Source organism: Lissotriton helveticus, chromosome 5_1 (genome assembly GCF_964261635.1).
Source record: "Lissotriton helveticus chromosome 5_1, aLisHel1.1, whole genome shotgun sequence".
Classification (NCBI taxonomy): Eukaryota; Metazoa; Chordata; class Amphibia; order Caudata; family Salamandridae; genus Lissotriton; species Lissotriton helveticus.
This window is the reverse complement of record NC_136065.1, coordinates 30,299,660-30,318,059: the sequence shown is the minus strand read 5'-3', so window position 1 is coordinate 30,318,059 and position 18,400 is coordinate 30,299,660.

The following is an 18,400-nucleotide window of genomic DNA, read 5'->3' as shown; positions in this document are numbered from 1 at the left end:
GCCACTAATTAAGGTCGAGGTGGATGGAGGTCCCTTCTTGCCAGAAAGAAATATGGAAGCGGTACGAGTTGGTGTACTACTTAACTCCAATGATTGTGGTGGTGTTTCCACTGCCTCCTCGTCGACAACATCATCATCATCACGCTCAGCAGCTTTTCGGGCTAGGGTCAAAATGTCTGTTTGCTGCATGCCCGCTGGAGCTGCAGTGACCTTTATGATGACTGGGTCGTTGTTGTCAGAGTCTTCATCCGCAGCAGTATCCGCCACTTCTTGTTGAGCCTCATCATCACACTCCATAACTCTGAGACTTTGGACGAGCTTCCTTTTACGCTTAACTACCTTTGTCAGATTATGGTGTGCCTCACTCTCAGGCAGTGGTGCTGGTTCCCAATTTTGATCCGTATCATCAGAAGGAGGTGTGCTTGAAGAAGATGTAGACACCACCCTTGATCTCTTCCTTGCTAGGGGTGTGGAAGACAATGAATGATTATCAGGAGGAGTGTCTTCCTCAAATGATACCTCGCCTTGATTGTCGATTTCCTGATGTGCCTCTACTTCGGGAGGAACAACTATTGTGGGCACTTGTGACCCTCCATGCACCTCTGCTTGCGCATCTCCTTGCGCTGCCTCTCCTTCCACATGTACTTGGGCTTGTACTTGCACATGTGATAGTTGTTGCGGCTGTGGTTGTTCAACACTCGTCAGATGAGCTACAACAACCTGTGTTGATTGAGGGACATTGCTGCTGCTTTCTTGTGATGAGCCAACATCACTGGTCGATGGTGATTGAACAACTAGACAAAGTGCCTCTGCAGCAGTGAAGGGCTTGGACTTAAGTTGGCGTGGTGGTGGTGGTGGCACTGAGCCCAATGGAGCGGGGGTGCTGCTCCCAGCTTGGTCCCCAGCAGATCCCGCTGCTGCTGAAGGCATACTTTTTTTTTACTCCCAAAAAAAGGGGCGGGCGGCACACCAGTCTCCTTGGTAACTTGCTTCTTCTGCTCCTTACTGGCACCTTTCTTGCTAGAGGAGCTACGGGTAACTTTTTTGGGGGCCATCTTCTTCAGAACAGGTCAGAACAGCAGGCAGCAGTTGCACGAGTTGCAGAGTTGTCTGTGTCCACACGTGACGTCGCGTGACGTTATGCTGCACACACACACACCGCTGCAGGACTTCTTCCTGGCACTGGTGGTTCTCTTGAGTCTTGTGCACCTAAAAGCAATGGAAGACAGAGGAACATCAGTTCAGTTATACACCCCAAAAAATCGACAAAACACAGAAAAATCAGCACAATCCCATGCCATCCATGATATTTACATTGAAGACACCCCACAGAAAGACTAGGGCCATGCAAGTATGCAACACTCACTACCCCTGGGCATAATGGATGAAAAGTAGTCAAAATAAGTGCAGGCCTCAGACACTGCCTCTCTTAAAAATGGCCCCTTACACCCCAAGCCAGTCCACATCAACAGTACACCCCAAAAAAACAGAAAAACAGCCAAAAATAACCACAATCCAATGCCATCCAGGATGTTTACATTAAAGAGAGTGAGACCACACTACAGGCACACTCAGTCCATGCACCACTACCCCTGGGCAAAAGGCCACACCAGCAGCCCCAAAAAAACGACAAAAACAACAAAAAACAGCCCAATCCCAGCCCATCCATGGCCTCAATAGTGTTTAAATTCAAGAGGACACCCCACAGAAAGACTAGGCCCATGCAACACTCACCACCCCTGGGCAAAGGGCCCCACCAGCAGCCCCAAAAAAAACGACAAAAAACAATAAAATCAGCACAATCCCAGCCCATCCATGGCCTCAATGGTGTTGAAATTCAAGAAGACACAACTCAGAAACACTAGGCCCATGCAACACTCACTACCCCTGGGCATAATGGATGAAAAGTAGGCAAAATAAGTGCAGGCCTCAGACACTGCCTCTCTTCAAAATGGCCCCTTACACCCCAAGCCAGTCCACATCAACAGTACACCCCAAAAAAACAGAAAAACAGCCAAAAATCACCACAATCCAATGCCATCCAGGATGTTTACATTAAAGAGAGTAAGACCACACTACAGGCACACTCAGTCCATGCACCACTACCCCTGGGCAAACGGCCACACCAGCAGCCCCAAAAAAACGACAAAAACAACAAAAAGCAGCCCAATCCCAGCCCATCCATGGCCTCAATGGTGTTTAAATTCAAGAGGACACCCCACAGAAAGACTAGGCCCATGCAACAGTCACCACCCCTGGGCAAAGGGCCCCACCAGCAGCCCCAAAAAAACGACAAAAAACACAAAATTCAGCACAATCCCAGCCCATCCATGGCCTCAATGGTGTTTAAATTCAAGAAGACACCCCACAGAAAGACTAGGCCCATGCAACACTCACCACCCCTGGGCAAAGGGCCCCACCAGCAGCCCCAGAAAACGACAAAAACCACAAAATTCAGCACAATCCCAGCCCATCCATGGCCTCAATGGTGTTTAAATTCAAGAAGACACCCCACAGAAAGACTAGGCCCATGCAACACTCACTACCCCTGGGGATAATGGATGAAAAATAGGCAAAATAAGTGCAGGCCTCAGACACTGCCTCTCTTCAAAATGGCCCCTTGCACCCCAAGCACATGTTGCCTATACCAGCCAGCACTCAAGATGGCCACCACCACCACCAACATGGCCAGTCCACATCAACAGTACACCCCAAAAAAACAGAAAAACACCCACAAATCACCACAATCCAATGCCATCCAGGATGTTTACATTAAAGAGAGTGAGACCACACTACAGGCACACTCAGTCCATGCACCACTACCCCTGGGCAAAAGGCCACACCAGCAGCCCCCAAAAAACAACAAAAAACACAAAAAGCAGCACAATCCCAGCCCATCCATGGCCTCAATGGTGTTTAAATTCAAGAGGACACCCCACAGAAAGACTAGGCCCATGCAACACTCACCACCCCTGGGCAAAGGGCCCCACCAGCAGCCCCAAAAAAAACGACAAAAAACAATAAAATCAGCACAATCCCAGCCCATCCATGGCCTCAATGGTGTTGAAATTCAAGAAGACACAACTCAGAAACACTAGGCCCATGCAACACTCACTACCCCTGGGCATAATGGATGAAAAGTAGGCAAAATAAGTGCAGGCCTCAGACACTGCCTCTCTTCAAATTGGCCCCTTACACCCCAAGCCAGTCCACATCAACAGTACACCCCAAAAAACAGAAAAACAGCCAAAAATCACCACAATCCAATGCCATCCAGGATGTTTACATTAAAGAGAGTGAGACCACACTACAGGCACACTCAGTCCATGCACCACTACCCCTGGGCAAACGGCCACACCAGCAGCCCCAAAAAAACGACAAAAACAACAAAAAACAGCCCAATCCCAGCCCATCCATGGCCTCAATGGTGTTTAAATTCAAGAGGACACCCCACAGAAAGACTAGGCCCATGCAACAGTCACCACCCCTGGGCAAAGGGCCCCACCAGCAGCCCCAAAAAAACTACAAAAAACACAAAATTCAGCACAATCCCAGCCCATCCATGGCCTCAATGGTGTTTAAATTCAAGAAGACACCCCACAGAAAGACTAGGCCCATGCAACACTCACCACCCCTGGGCAAAGGGCCCCACCAGCAGCCCCAAAAAAACGACAAAAACAACGAAAATCAGCACAATCCCAGCCCATCCATGCCCTCAATGGTGTTTAAATTCAACAAAACAGTTGTATCATGCACCCATAACCAACCCTGGTCCTACTGGATACTGTGGCTACCCACAATATAATTTATTTAATGTTCTGGAAAAGTTCCAAAATTGTAGTTGCAGCAACTGTAATGCCCCAAACAAACTTACTTGTGAAAGTTGATTTCTAATCCGAAAGTGATCCAAAGAAAGTCAAAAAGGCATCAAATCCAAATATCCAGCAGCACCCACAAAAAGTAATCCTTCCAGCTCCAGATCCAAATGAAAGTGACCAGGAGATGGACAAAGCACTGGGAGGAGCCTGCTGGACAGGAACAGGAAGTTGGAGACTGTGGGGCACTTCCTTCCCCCCCCCCCCCAAAAATGGACTCCTTGCAAAAAAAAGGCCATGCAAATGTCAACCTGAGGAGTGATTCTGATAAAAATCATAATTTTCTGAGGGTTTATCCTGTTTGCTGGTGATTTTCTTGTGCAGAATTGCAAAATCTCTATTTCGCGAGTGCGAGATTGTTCCTTTCCGCCACAACTACGTGTTCGCAATTGCGAACTCTCGCGAGGTTTGCTGTGCAAGGTGGCAAGCCGCGATTACGTATTCGCGGGCGCCAAACTCCCGCGGGATCACGCAGCAAGATCCAAAATGGCGCGGCACTCGCAAAATATGATCGAGAAAAACAACTCGGCAAACGCTTAATGACGGAAAGTGAACGCCGTGCACCACGCCGCGCGCCGCAACCAAGCAAAAAATCCGCCGCGAGCGGATTCACGGATTTTCGACAAATTCGCGAGAGTTCGCGGATTGCGAATTTGCCGAAAATCCGGAAAAATCCGCGATCGGAGCGGATTTTACGCCCATGCTTACCTTCGTGTACCGCTGTCACTCCATACCGTCTAATACAGTGTACTGACCATTACAGAAGTACTTTGAGAAGGTCTGCCACTCCGTACCATCTATTTCAATGTACTGACAAGTACCATAGATCTTATGGTAGATCTAACTGTCCTTTTTTCGGTGAGGGGCTCGTCAGCTTCTACTGTTATTAGGTTTAAATATCAATAATGTTCAACAACAAAAAAAACATAAAAAATTATTACATTCGATTTCAAAGAACTTTATTGCATTTTAAGTTGAGATACAAGAGGTCTGAAATAATAATACAATGAAGTACAGCACATACTTAATGGACAACATTAAAAAATACACAAATTAAATATACAGTGAACAAAGGCCCATATAAAGAAAACCAAGGAGAAAAAAATAAATAAGAGAAGAAAGGATGAAGGGACTTGTCTATATATAGTTATTAAATAGCAGTCACAGTGATTGTGATTAGCTTAACCTCTGCAGGTGCAGTAACAGTGAGATCTGATGGACTCTTGTAAAAATAGGGTGGCTACTGGGAGCAATTGGAGAAGACATTGGTTGTTAGGGCAAAGGTGTGTATATAGTAGGCTTAGGTCTAGACAAGTGTAGTACAGAATAGTGCAGCACATTTGTTATCGGTAGCTCAAGTTCGAGTGAGGAGAGGATGTAGGTTTATGGGTGTGTGGGCTCAATGTAAGCGATATAAGACTAGAGGATAGCATATTGTAGTTGTGAGCGAGAGGACTGTGCAAGGTTTTGGAACTGAAGGAGGGGAAACAACATTTACAACGCAGCGATGTATGGATTGCACTACCTTTACAACGCAGTCATTACATTGCAACATCCTTTACATCGCATGTCATTACAACGCAGCCATTACACCGCATGTCACTATAACGCATTTCACTACAACGCAGGCATTACATTACAAGTCATTACAACGCATACCATTACAACGCATAGTACCCCTACACTATCCAACACTTAACTTAAATGCGATGTAGTGGTATGCTTTGTAATGGTATAATGCGATGTAATGGAATGCATTGTAAAGGTAGTTTCTAAGAATGCGATGTAATGGCATGCGATGTAAAAGAATGCGTTGTAAAGGATGTTGCGATGTAAAAACTGCATTGTTAAGGCATGTGTTGTAAATGTATACGTTGTAACGTCATACATTCCTGAAGGAGAATTAAATACGATTGTGTCGAAGGAGGGTTTTTGTTGGCGAAATAATTACCTAGGGTGCCCTAAATGGGTTTGGGTGTAGATTTCCAAGGTGAATTGTGAGGGTTGGCTGCCCCTCTAATATGAGAGACCCATTTGATCGAACTGTTAAAGGAAATGTTACGTGTCCTTTTCCAGTTGGAAAGGACTAGTTCGCTCGCAGATTTAAGTAGTAGGTCAAGCAGAGCACTACATGTAATGCAGTGCACTGACTAGTACAGTATACGTTGGAGTAGTTCTGTCACTCTTTATCATCTTCATGCATGCTTCATGTGTGGCAGTGTACTGACTAGTACTGTATACCTTCTTGTAGCTCTGTTACTACGTACCGTCTAATACAGTGTACTGACTAGTAAAGTTGTATTTCGAGAAGGTCTGCCACTCCGTACCATCTATTTCAGTGTACTGACTAATACAGTAGATCTTATGGTAGTGCTGTCACTCCGTACATCTAATGCAGTGTACTGACTAGTATAGTATACATTGGGGTAGCTCTGTCACTCTGAACCACCTAATGGAGTGCACTGACTAGTACTGTATACCTTCCAGTAGCTCTGTTACTCTGTACCATTTATTAAAGTATACTTAATAGTACTATATACCTTATAATAGATCTGTCACTCTGTCCCATCTAATACAGTGTACTGACTCGTACTTTATACCTTGTAGTAGCTCTCTTACTCTGTATGATCTAATGCATGCACTGACTTGTACTGTGTACCTTGTGGTAGGTCTGATATTCTGTACCATGTAATACTGTGTGCTGCGTAGTACAGAATGCCTTGGAGTAGCTCTTCTACTCTGTACCATCTACAGTAGTGTACTTTCTAGTACAGAATACCTTTCAGAAGCTCTGTCACTCTGCGCCATCTAATACAGTGTACGGACTAGTATAGTATACTGTTAGTAGCTCTGTTAATCAGCACCATCTAACTCAGTGTACTCACCAGTACAGTATAACTTTGAGTAGCTCTGTTACTCTGTGCCATCTAATACAGTCTACTGACTACGACATTGCCTAATCCGCCATAGTGTTCGGTGTAGTACAGTGTGCGATCTAGCACTGTGTGGTGTAATGTAATATTCTGAGTGGTGCCGTGTAGTATGCGTCATTTATGATAGTTTGGTGTAGTGCAGGCTTCCTTGTGTGGTAGTGTGGTGTAACATGCTTCATGTGTGGTAGTGTGATGTGGTGTAGTATGCCTCGTGTGGCATGCATCATGTGTGGTAGTGTGGTGTAGTGTAGCATGCTTCATGTGTGGTAGTGTGGTGTAGCATGCTTCATGTGTGGTAGTGTGATGTAGTGTAGCATGCTTCATGTGTCGTAGTGTCGTAGTGAGATGTAGTGTAGCATGCTTCATGGTGGTAGTCTGGTGTAGCATGCTTCATGTGTGGTAGTGTGATGTTGTGTAGTATCCAAAGTTGTGTATGCATAACAAATGCTAATACATCCCCACAAACGGCACACCAGATGAAGGAATACTTCAAATTATTCATCCAATATGTTTTATTTGTTGAATGAAATTAATTCTCAAAACGGATCTGATATTGTATTCATATCAATCAAAAGTTCATTTATATTTCCAAATGAGGAACGATCAAAATTGGCAACTCCGATGCATTTCGGGCAGTGCCCTTTCTCAAGGAGTTCTGCAAAGAAGACAGGATAAAGTAAAGATCGAGTGTTGTTGGCAAAAAGAGGTAAGTATATTAAAAAACGGAGTAAAAAAAAGGCGAGGGATGTCCTGGAGTCAGTTAAAAATGAATTAAAGTCCATTAAAGTGCCGATCAATGGGTGGAAGCGTGCGAAACTAAAGGAACGGTGCAACATCGTGTGTGGCAGTGTTTGAGAAAAAGTCTGTGCTCATACCAGTAAGGGCGTGATTAACGGGATGAAAAACGGGATGAAAAAGCAGAATGAAAAAGCAGGCTAAACGAATGCGGGATAAACAAATGCACTGGGTGACTTACTTGGAGTTCGGTGTAACGCAGCGCGTTACTGACAGGTTCTGGGGCATGCCAAGAACGCTTACAGGAGAGTGTCCGCCATAACGATAGAAAAAGTGAAGGGTAGAAGAGATAGAAAAGGGACTAAGTCAGACGGTGGGACGAGGTGTACCGGTGGAGGCGCCATGTTGAAGTGGTGAAATGGAAGATGGAATAAGCCAAGATGAAAGGGGAAATGTGTAATGAAAAACTAAAGAGTGTGATGACAAACTATGAAAATGGTAAAAGAGTAGATAAAAGGGTAGATAAAAGGGTTGGAAAAAAGGAAAAAAGGAAAAAAGAAGAAGGTTAATCAGAAAGCAAACGCAAACTATGAGAGACAATGTAACATGATAAATACAGTTAATGAAACTATAGTGTTATAAGTAACAACTATATTCAAAACGGTCGTTTAAACCAAAGGGCTTGTAAGTCTGCAGACGGAATATCCATTCCAGTTCTCTTTTGAGAAGATGTTTGTTATTGTCTGTACCTTCTCTTTTGTTGACGGTCTCAAGGATGATGAATTGCAATTGTGCGATGGAATGGCGAGCTTCATGAAAATGCTGTGCAATGTTGGATTTTTCGTTTTTGAGACGGATGTTAGATTTGTGCTCATTCAAGCGAATCTTAATTTTTCTCTCGGTTTTGCCCACATATAGTTTGCCGCAAGGGCATTTTAAAGCGTATATCAGATTGGCAGAGTCGCAAGTAGCATTTACTTTGAGTTTGATAACGTTGCCTTTCATGGGATGACAGATAGACTTGCCTTTGATGACAGAGTTGCAGTGGCTACAATTGTGACAGGGTTGAGTGCCTTTATACTGTGCGGTGGTGATGCTGGGGCTGGATAATATTTCTTTGATATTTTTGCTTCTGGTGTGTGCGAACAGGGGTGAAGGTTTAAACATATCACCGAAATCTGGTTCGATTTGAAGGATCGGCCATTGCTTGAGTATAATCTTTTTGTAGGTGTTGCTCGCTGTGGAATACTTGGAAACAAGAACTATGCGATGTTGGTCAGTGGTAGATTTCTTAATGAGAGTATCTTGTCTGGTTATTTGTGCCACTCTAGATTGTGCCTCGGTGAGAATGTGTGCCGGATAGCCTCTGTCTAAGAATCGATTCTGCATTTCATCCATGCGAGTTTCCATGATATGTTCATCTGAAACAATGCGTTTGACTCTTAAGAGTTGAGAAAAGGGCAAGTGTTTTTTTAAAGATTCTTGGTGATGACTGTTATAATGCAAGGTATTGTTGCGATCGGTGTTCTTTCTGTGTAAATCAGTCATGAAACCATTGGGGGTGATCTTAATGTTGACGTCCAGAAATTAAATTTCAGAGTCGCTGATCTGCCATGTCAATTTTATTCGATCATCCTTGGAGTTGAGCTGGTGAAGAAATAGTTCTAAAGATTCTTTGGCATCCGTCCAAATGAAAAACAGATCGTCAATATATCTGACGTACATTTTTTTTTTTTCTTGAAGGTTGGTGTCGCTGTATATGTGTGCTCTTTCAAAATTTTCCATATAAATGTTGGCATATGAAGGGGCAGCACAATTTCCCATAGCCATTCCGGAAAGCTGTAAGAACCACTCGTTAACTTGAAAATAACTATGGTATAGGGTGTACACCATTAGTTCCATAAGGAAAGCCTGAATGGAAACGTCAATATCACTGTTTAGTAAGGCAGCTTCAATAACTTCGATCCCTCCCTGATGGGGGATGGATGTGTATAAGGAGGCAACATCGGCAGTGCACAATATGTAATGCTGATGGTCATCTATTTGAATGTCAGCCAACTTGGTCAAAAATTCAGTAGTATCCTTGATGTAACTGTGAGCTTTGGTGACAATGGGTTGCAAGTATCTGTCAATCAGTTTTCCTGAAGATTCATGAATTGAACCCTTAGTCGACACTATGGGCCGAAAAGGTGGATTATTGATGTCCTTATGTATCTTGGGGCTCATGTGGATAGTTGGACTCCTCGGGTGTTGTGGTAAAAGGAAATTCTTTGTGCGTTCTTGAATGACTTCATCTTGAAAAGCTCTCATGACAATATCTTGAAGTATGTTGTAAAATTCCCTGGTTGGGTTGTTCTCAAGTTGCATGTACAGGGTAGTGTCACGTATGTGTTCTTGTAGTCGCTGTGTGTACATGGAAGTGTCAAGAATAACAAGGGCTCCTCCCTTATCGGCTTTTATGCATCTGATTTTGTTGTTGTTGGCCAAAGATCTGAGAACATCACGGTCCTTAGTAGTGAGATTCTGACGTCGGCTCTGATTGTGAAAATTGATTTTAAACAGGTCTTTACGAACCAGTTTTTCAAATAGGTCAATGGATTTGTGGCTGCATGGAGCCTGAAAAGTACTTGGTGGTCGAAGGCCTTTTAGTTCATCGGGTTTCTTTGTGGTAATTGATGGTGAAACATTTTCGAAAAAATGACGTAACCGAAGCTTTCTTACAAATTTGAAGGTACTGACTTCAAGTTCCAATAGATTGGTGTGGGTGGTAGGAATGAATGATGTACCTTTTTCAAGTACACTCAGCTGATGTGGAGTGATAGTGGTATTCGAAATGTTGATGACTAGATGTTCTTTTTTGGTTTGGGGTCTTTCGTGGTGGCTTTGCTCCCCGTAGTTGGTGCGGTGGATTCTTTTTCTTTTACTCTGGCTCCTCTTGAGTCTTCGGCGTTGTCCGTGTCTACCTCTAAAAAATGAACCGCAGAAGTAGAAGATGTACTTGCTGATTCATGGGTTGGTTTGGGAGGTATGTTAGTACGAGGTGGACGACTGGAAGTGTCGCTACCAGAAGATGATGTGTCAGTTTGCAGGTTGGTGGGTCGATTGCGCCGTCGTTGGGCATATATATCTGCCCATGAGTAGACTTCATCTAGCTTGTAATCAAGCGTGTCTCTACGGAATTTTCTGACTTTTCGTTTGTTTATTTCTTTCTGGTGCTTGTCTAATGTGGTTTTTAGATCTTCCAATGTGTTGGCGAGCTCTTCTGGAGTTAGCATTTCTTTGAGTTCTTTGTCAATTTCTTTGATTTCCAGTTCCAATTCTTTAAGAATATCAGAAAGCTCTTCAACGATTAGCAGGATGAGGTCCAGGCTACATTTATTCAATATTCTTTCCCATTTCTCTTTAAATGTCTTCGAATTTTTGCATAACGAGGGTTTCAAAGCGATCCGTAAACCGCGAGGGATTCTGAGTGCCCGATGATATTTAAGTAACGTGCTCGCGTGGAGCTTTTGATTAATGTGTCTCTTGGATAAGTATAAGAGTTGTCTGATACATTGCTCTCTGTTGCGGCTGGTGGAGGTTGGAGTGATGTCTTCCTCGATTAAAGAATAAATGCGTTGACGTTCCTCTTCATCATACGCTAAAGTCTGTGCTCGAGCTTCAGTGCTGCGACTGATTTCTTCGAATTGCATGGTGAGGCGTGCTAATCACCCAAGGCGGAATACAATGGATAATCGATATGGTAACAGGTGATGCACAGCAATGTTTCCCAGCAGTTATCGATTAGGTTAGAAAGTCTATAGGGTGCACTCGTGGGTTGTGTCTCCGTCCGAAACACAAATGAAACTGATCCAAAGTTGTGTATGCATAACAAATGCTAATACATCCCCACAAACGGCACATCAGATGAAGGAATACTTCAAATTATTCATCCAATATGTTTTATTTGTTGAATGAAATTAATTCTCAAAACGGATCTGATATTGTATTCATATCAATCAAAAGTTCATTTATATTTCCAAATGAGGAACGATCAAAATTGGCAACTCCGATGCATTTCGGGCAGTGCCCTTTCTCAAGGAGTTCTGCAAAGAAGACAGGATAAAGTAAAGATCGAGTGTTGTTGGCAAAAAGAGGTAAGTATATTAAAAAACGGAGTAAAAAAAAGGCGAGGGATGTCCTGGAGTCAGTTAAAAATGAATTAAAGTCAATTAAAGTGCCGATCAATGGGTGGAAGCGTGCGAAACTAAAGGAACGGTGCAACATCGTGTGTGGCAGTGTTTGAGAAAAAGTCTGTGCTCATACCAGTAAGGGCGTGATTAACGGGATGAAAAACGGGATGAAAAAGCAGAATGAATAAGCAGGCTAAACGAATGCGGGATAAACAAATGCACTGGGTGACTTACTTGGAGTTCGGTGTAACGCAGCGCGTTACTGACAGGTTCTGGGGCATGCCAAGAACGCTTACAGGAGAGTGTCCGCCATAACGATAGAAAAAGTGAAGGGTAGAAGAGATAGAAAAGGGACTAAGTCAGACGGTGGGACGAGGTGTACCGGTTGAGGCGCCATGTTGAAGTGGTGAAATGGAAGATGGAATAAGCCAAGATGAAAGGGGAAATGTGTAATGAAAAACTAAAGAGTGTGATGACAAACTATGAAAATGGTAAAAGAGTAGATAAAAGGGTAGATAAAAGGGTTGGAAAAAAGGAAAAAAGGAAAAAAGGAAAAAAGGAAAAAAGAAGAAGGTTAATCAGAAAGCAAACGTAAACTATGAGAGACAATGTAACATGATAAATACAGTTATGGAAACTATAGTGTTATAAGTAACAACTATATTCAAAACGGTCGTTTAAACCAAAGGGCTTGTAAGTCTGCAGACGGAATATCCATTCCAGTTCTCTTTTGAGAAGATGTTTGTTATTGTCTGTACCTTCTCTTTTGTTGACGGTCTCAAGGATGATGAATTGCAATTGTGCGATGGAATGGCGAGCTTCATGAAAATGCTTTGCAATGTTGGATTTTTCGTTTTTGAGACGGATGTTAGATTTGTGCTCATTCAAGCGAATCTTAATTTTTCTCTCGGTTTTGCCCACATATAGTTTGCCGCAAGGGCATTTTAAAGCGTATATCAGATTGGCAGAGTCGCAAGTAGCATTTACTTTGAGTTTGATAACGTTGCCTTTCATGGGATGACAGATAGACTTGCCTTTGATGACAGAGTTGCAGTGGCTACAATTGTGACAGGGTTGAGTGCCTTTATACTGTGCGGTGGTGATGCTGGGGCTGGATAATATTTCTTTGATATTTTTGCTTCTGGTGTGTGCGAACAGGGGTGAAGGTTTAAACACATCACCGAAATCTGGTTCGATTTGAAGGATCGCCCAATGCTTGAGTATAATCTTTTTGTAGGTGTTGCTCGCTGTGGAATACTTGGAAACAAGAACTATGCGATGTTGGTCAGTGGTAGATTTCTTAATGAGAGTATCTTGTCTGGTTATTTGTGCCACTCTAGATTGTGCCTCGGTGAGAATGTGTGCCGGATAGCCTCTGTCTAAGAATCGATTCTGCATTTCATCCATGCGAGTTTCCATGATATGTTCATCTGAAACAATGCGTTTGACTCTTAAGAGTTGAGAAAAGGGCAAGTGTTTTTTTAAAGATTCTTGGTGATGACTGTTATAATGCAAGGTATTGTTGCGATCGGTGTTCTTTCTGTGTAAATCAGTCATGAAACCATTGGGGGTGATCTTAATGTTGACGTCCAGAAATTAAATTTCAGAGTCGCTGATCTGCCATGTCAATTTTATTCGATCATCCTTGGAGTTGAGCTGGTGAAGAAATAGTTCTAAAGATTCTTTGGCATCCGTCCAAATGAAAAACAGATCGTCAATATATCTGACGTACATTTTTATTTTTTCTTGAAGGTTGGTGTCGCTGTATATGTGTGCTCTTTCAAAATTTTCCATATAAATGTTGGCATATGAAGGGGCAGCACAATTTCCCATAGCCATTCCGGAAAGCTGTAAGAACCACTCGTTGTTAACTTGAAAATAACTATGGTATAGGGTGTACACCATTAGTTCCATAAGGAAAGCCTGCATGGAAACGTCAATATCACTGTTTAGTAAGGCGGCTTCAATAGCTTCGATCCCTCCCTGATGGGGGATGGATGTGTATAAGGAGGCAACATCGGCAGTGCACAATATGTAATGCTGATGGTCATCTATTTGAATGTCAGCCAACTTGGTCAAAAATTCAGTAGTATCCTTGATGTAACTGTGAGCTTTGGTGACAATGGGTTGCAAGTATCTGTCAATCAGTTTTCCTGAAGATTCATTAATTGAACCCTTAGTCGACACTATGGGCCGAAAAGGTGGATTATTGATGTCCTTATGTATCTTGGGGCTCATGTGGATAGTTGGACTCCTCGGGTGTTGTGGTAAAAGGAAATTCTTTGTGCGTTCTTGAATGACTTCATCTTGAAAAGCTCTCATGACAATATCTTGAAGTATGTTGTAAAATTCCCTGGTTGGGTTGTTCTCAAGTTGCATGTACAGGGTAGTGTCACGTATGTGTTCTTGTAGTCGCCTTGTGTACATGGAAGTGTCAAGAATAACAAGGGCTCCTCCCTTCTCGGGTTTTATGCATCTGATTTTGTTGTTGTTGGCCAAAGATTTGAGAACATCACGGTCCTTAGTTGTGAGATTCTGACATCGGCTCTGATTGTGAAAATTGATTTTAGACAGGTCTTTACGAACCAGTTATTCAAATAGGTCAATGGATTTGTGGCTGCATGGAGCCTGAAAAGTACTTGGTGGTCGAAGGCCTTTTAGTTCATCGGGTTTCTTTGTGGTAATTGATGGTGAAACATTTTCGAAAAAATGACGTAACCGAAGCTTTCTTACAAATTTGAAGGTACTGACTTCAAGTACACTCAGCTGATGTGGAGTGATAGTGGTATTCGAAATGTTGATGACTAGATGTTCTTTTTTGGTTTGGGGTCTTTCGTGGTGGCTTTGCTCCTCTTAGTTGGTGCGGTGGATTCTTTTTCTTTTACTCTGGCTCCTCCTGAGTCTTCGGCGTTGTCCGTGTCTACCTCTAAAGAATGAACCGCAGAAGTAGAAGATGTACTTGCTGATTCATGGGTTGGTTTGGGAGGTATGTTAGTACGAGGTGGATGACTGGAAGTGTCGCTACCAGAAGATGATGTGTCAGTTTGCAGGTTGGTGGGTCGATTGCGCCGTCGTTGGGCATTTTTATCTGCCCATGAGTAGACTTCATCTAGCTTGTAATCAAGCGTGTCTCTACGGAATTTTCTGACTTTTCGTTCGTTTATTTCTTTCTGGTGCTTGTCTAATGTGGTTTTTAGATCTTCCAATGTGTTGGCGAGCTCTTCTGGAGTTAGCATTTCTTTGAGTTCTTTGTCAATTTCTTTGATTTCCAGTTCCAATTCTTTAAGAATATCAGAAAGCTCTTCAACGATTAGCAGGATGAGGTCCAGGCTACATTTATTCAATATTCTTTCCCATTTCTCTTTAAATGTCAACATGGCGCCTCCACCGGTACACCTCGTCCCACCGTCTGACTTAGTCCCTTTTCTATCTCTTCTACCCTTCACTTTTTCTATCGTTATGGCGGACACTCTCCTGTAAGCGTTCTTGGCATGCCCCAGAACCTGTCAGTAACGCGCTGCGTTACACCGAACTCCAAGTAAGTTACCCAGTGCATTTGTTTATCCCGCATTCGTTTAGCCTGCTTTTTCATTCTGCTTTTTCATCCCGTTTTTCATCCCGTTAATCACGCCCTTACTGGTATGAGCACAGACTTTTTCTCAAACACTGCCACACACGATGTTGCACCGTTCCTTTAGTTTCGCACGCTTCCACCCATTGATCGGCACTTTAATTGACTTTAATTCATTTTTAACTGACTCCAGGACATCCCTCGCCTTTTTTTTACTCCGTTTTTTAATATACTTACCTCTTTTTGCCAACAACACTCGATCTTTACTTTATCCTGTCTTCTTTGCAGAACTCCTTGAGAAAGGGCACTGCCCGAAATGCATCGGAGTTGCCAATTTTGATCGTTCCTCATTTGGAAATATAAATGAACTTTTGATTGATATGAATACAATATCAGATCCGTTTTGAGAATTAATTTCATTCAACAAATAAAACATATTGGATGAATAATTTGAAGTATTCCTTCATCTGGTGTGCCGTTTGTGGGGATCTATTAGCATTTGTTATGCATACACAACTTTGGATCAGTTTCATTTGTGTTTCGGACGGAGACACAACCCACGAGTGCACCCTATAGACTTTCTAACCTAATCGATAACTGCTGTGAAACATTGCTGTGCATCACCTGTTACCATATCGATTATCCATTGTATTCCGCCTTGGGTGATTAGCACGCCTCACCATGCAATTCGAAGAAATCAGTCGCAGCACTGAAGCTCGAGCACAGACTTTAGCGTATGATGAAGAGGAACGTCAACGCATTTATTCTTTAATCGAGGAAGACATCACTCCAACCTCCACCAGCCGCAACAGAGAGCAATGTATCAGACAACTCTTATACTTATCCAAGAGACACATTAATCAAAAGCTCCACGCGAGCACGTTACTTAAATATCATCGGGCACTCAGAATCCCTCGCGGTTTACGGATCGCTTTGAAACCCTCGTTATGCAAAAATTCGAAGACATTTAAAGAGAAATGGGAAAGAATATTGAATAAATGTAGCCTGGACCTCATCCTGCTAATCGTTGAAGAGCTTTCTGATATTCTTAAAGAATTGGAACTGGAAATCAAAGAAATTGACAAAGAACTCAAAGAAATGCTAACTCCAGAAGAGCTCGCCAACACATTGGAAGATCTAAAAACCACATTAGACAAGCACCAGAAAGAAATAAACGAACGAAAAGTCAGAAAATTCCGTAGAGACACGCTTGATTACAAGCTAGATGAAGTCTACTCATGGGCAGATATATATGCCCAACGACGGCGCAATCGACCCACCAACCTGCAAACTGACACATCATCTTCTGGTAGCGACACTTCCAGTCGTCCACCTCGTACTAACATACCTCCCAAACCAACCCATGAATCAGCAAGTACATCTTCTACTTCTGCGGTTCATTTTTTAGAGGTAGACACGGACAACGCCGAAGACTCAGGAGGAGCCAGAGTAAAAGAAAAAGAATCCACCGCACCAACTACGAGGAGCAAAGCCACCACGAAAGACCCCAAACCAAAAAAGAACATCTAGTCATCAACATTTCGAATACCACTATCACTCCACATCAGCTGAGTGTACTTGAAAAAGGTACATCATTCATTCCTACCACCCACACCAATCTATTGGAACTTGAAGTCAGTACCTTCAAATTTGTAAGAAAGCTTCGGTTACGTCATTTTTTCGAAAATGTTTCACCATCAATTACCACAAAGAAACCCGATGAACTAAAAGGCCTTCGACCACCAAGTACTTTTCAGGCTCCATGCAGCCACAAATCCATTGACCTATTTGAAAAACTGGTCCGTAAAGACCTGTCTAAAATCAATTTTCACAATCAGAGCCGACGTCAGAATCTCACTACTAAGGACCGTGATGTTCTCAAATCTTTGGCCAACAACAACAAAATCAGATGCATAAAAGCCGATAAGGGAGGAGCCCTTGTTATTCTTGACACTTCCATGTACACACAGCGACTACAAGAACACATACGTGACACTACCCTGTACATGCAACTTGAGAACAACCCAACCAGGGAATTTTACAACATACTTCAAGATATTGTCATGAGAGCTTTTCAAGATGAAGTCATTCAAGAACGCACAAAGAATTTCCTTTTACCACAACACCCGAGGAGTCCAACTATCCACATGAGCCCCAAGATACATTAGGACATCAATAATCCACCTTTTCGGCCCATAGTGTCGACTAAGGGTTCAATTCATGAATCTTCAGGAAAACTGATTGACAGATACTTGCAACCCATTGTCACCAAAGCTCACAGTTACATCAAGGATACTACTGAATTTTTGACCAAGTTGGCTGACATTCAAATAGATGACCATCAGCATTACATATTGTGCACTGCCGATGTTGCCTCCTTATACACATCCATCCCCATCAGGGAGGGATCGAAGCTATTGAAGCTGCCTTACTAAACAGTGATATTGACGTTTCCATGCAGGCTTTCCTTATGGAACTAATGGTGTACACCCTATACCATAGTTATTTTCAAGTTAACAACGAGTGGTTCTTACAGCTTTCCGGAATGGCTATGGGAAATTGTGCTGCCCCTTCATATGCCAACATTTATATGGAAAATTTTGAAAGAGCACACATATACAGCGACACCAACCTTCAAGAAAAAAAAAAAATGTACGTCAGATATATTGACGATCTGTTTTTCATTTGGACGGATGCCAAAGAATCTTTAGAACTATTTCTTCACCAGCTCAACTCCAAGGATGATCGAATAAAATTGACATGGCAGATCAGCGACTCTGAAATTTCATTTCTGGACGTCAACATTAAGATCACCCCCAATGGTTTCATGACTGATTTACACAGAAAGAACACCGATCGCAACAATACCTTGCATTATAACAGTCATCACCAAGAATCTTTAAAAAAACACTTGCCCTTTTCTCAACTCTTAAGAGTCAAACGCATTGTTTCAGATGAACATATCATGGAAACTCGCATGGATGAAATGCAGAATCGATTCTTAGACAGAGGCTATCCGGCACACATTCTTACCGAGGCACAATCTAGAGTGGCACAAATAACCAGACAAGATACTCTCATTAAGAAATCTACCACTGACCAACATCGCATAGT